The sequence below is a fragment of the Somniosus microcephalus genome, unplaced genomic scaffold (assembly GCF_052327205.1).
Source record: "Somniosus microcephalus isolate GS21.2 unplaced genomic scaffold, FLI_Smic_1.0 unresolved_chr1, whole genome shotgun sequence".
Taxonomy (NCBI): Eukaryota; Metazoa; Chordata; class Chondrichthyes; order Squaliformes; family Somniosidae; genus Somniosus; species Somniosus microcephalus.
This window is the reverse complement of record NW_028225179.1, coordinates 21944292-21946535: the sequence shown is the minus strand read 5'-3', so window position 1 is coordinate 21946535 and position 2244 is coordinate 21944292.

The following is a 2244-nucleotide window of genomic DNA, read 5'->3' as shown; positions in this document are numbered from 1 at the left end:
ACATCTCCTTGTCTAAATGTTAACATGGTTAATGAAAGCAAAGTTGAATCCGAATGTAACAGATGGTCTGCCGTGTCCCACGTGGGGTCGATGAGAAGGTAGAATAGGGCCGGACTGGACATCTGCAGCGCTCAGAGATACATTTATAACTGGCACAGATCCCCCACCCAATACATTAAATAATACTACAGACACATCTAAGTATATCAGTGACTAACAGAGGCGCAAATCACTTGCATTCAACACATTAGTAACTCTCAAATACATGTGTATCTAACATGGACACACCCAAATATATCTACAAGGAGCACAGGTAATTGATTGCGAAAACAAACTTTAATTGAGTGTCTTTAAAGCCATGATGTAAATGTGGTAGTTTACATTTTCCTTCTTCCAAAGCCATTGGAGATTGCTATGGAATGAGTTGGGTCCTATCTGATCACTTATGATGTGGAAATGCAAGTTTGAAGCACAATGGATTGATTCCACTGGCCCTGTTCTGCTGACTCCCTACACAATACATACTTACAACCAAAAAGAAACCTGCCTTAGATGGAAGTGGGCTTCGTTTTCTGGAAGGAATAAATCAACTGGGCCAAAAAATTACCTCCAGCAGGTCCAGATATAATTGTTCCGTTTAAGTAAAGGACAAAATGTCAAAAGTAATATTCGAACCCACACCTCCAGAAGGGACGACTATCTGAATGGAAAGCCTTAGACCACTCGGCCATCATGACTTCCTGATACAAACTTTAATGCCCCTGCACTTACACACTGAGGCAAACAACACGCAAACTGTTGCTGGAAGGCCGACTGACCAGGATACAATCTCCCCGGATTTCACTATCAATGTGTTCTGTGCATGAGGAGGCTTTGCCTGGCCATGTGGTATCTTGCTTCACCGGTAGTGATGCGCTGCCTTCGCTGCAGTGGGTCCCCCAGCGATGGGTATTAGGATCACTGCTTTTCTTGTTATATATAAATAACCAGGACTTGGGTATAGGGAGTCAAATTTCAAAGTTTGCGGATGTGTTGTCAACGTAGTAAATAGTGAGAATGTTATTGGCAGATGTCAGGAGGACATAGATAGACCGGCGAAATGGTCATGGCAGGTGAAATTTGACTAATTAATTAATTTTGGTAGGAAGTATCAGGAGAGTCAAAATAAACCACGTGTTACATTTAAAGTGGGTGCAGGAGCAGGACGACCTGGGGGTGTAACTTCAGAAGTATCTGAAGGTGGTAGGACAATTTGAGAAGGCTGTAAAGAGGGCAATCGCGGTCCTTGACTTTATAAATCGGGGAATAGAGTAAAAAGGCAAGGAATTTATGCTCAACCTTCATAAAACACTAATTAGGCCCAAGCTGGAGTATTGTGGCCTAATCTGGGCACCACAGCGAGGAAGGATGTCAAGCCCTAAGAGAGTGTGCAGTGGATAATAGTAGGGTACTATTATGTCCGTGTATAATTGAGACACGGACTGCAGGAGTTGATTATAACAAGTCTTTACTGAATGGAGACAACCTGGAAACTGAAACTACAGAAGCCTGCTAGGGCCTTTTATACAGGGGTGGTCACTGCCGGTATGGCAGTCTGAGACCAGTTATTCCCTTAAAGGTACATACACAACAATTCCTCCCCTTTTAGATAAACAGTACATAACATTCAATTAACTGCTAAATAATAACTAATTACAATTACAATTACGGTTGCTAGATACATTGGTTGAAGTTAAGCAATTATAAGTTCAGTCTTTGAGGATGCTTCCTGATTCTGTCTGGCTAACGCCTCTTTGGGATATCAGATTCTTCTGGCAAGGTTGAGTCGGGATCAAGGTCGTTGTTTGGTTCGTCTACTTCCAATATCACCGATTCTGCCGTAGATGCAATTGGTACTTCGGGTTCATCGTCAGGTGTATCAGATCGTGGTGTGGAGTTGATGTTTTCCAGTGACTCTAGAAGCTGGTCAGCATGGCGTCTTACAATGCTCTCCCCAACGTCCACGGTATACATTAGAGGTCCTTGCCGTGTACAGATCGTTCCTGGCTGCCATTTCTCTGTGCAGTAGTCCCGGGCCAAAACTGGTTGACCTATCTTAAAACTCCTGGTCGGCCTTTCATTCATATTCTGAAACTGCCTATTCTCCACATCTCTTCTGATGTTTGGCTTAACCAAATCCAAGTGGCATCGTAGTCTTCAGTTGATGAACATCATGGCTGGAGTTTGGTTGGTAACCGCATGTGT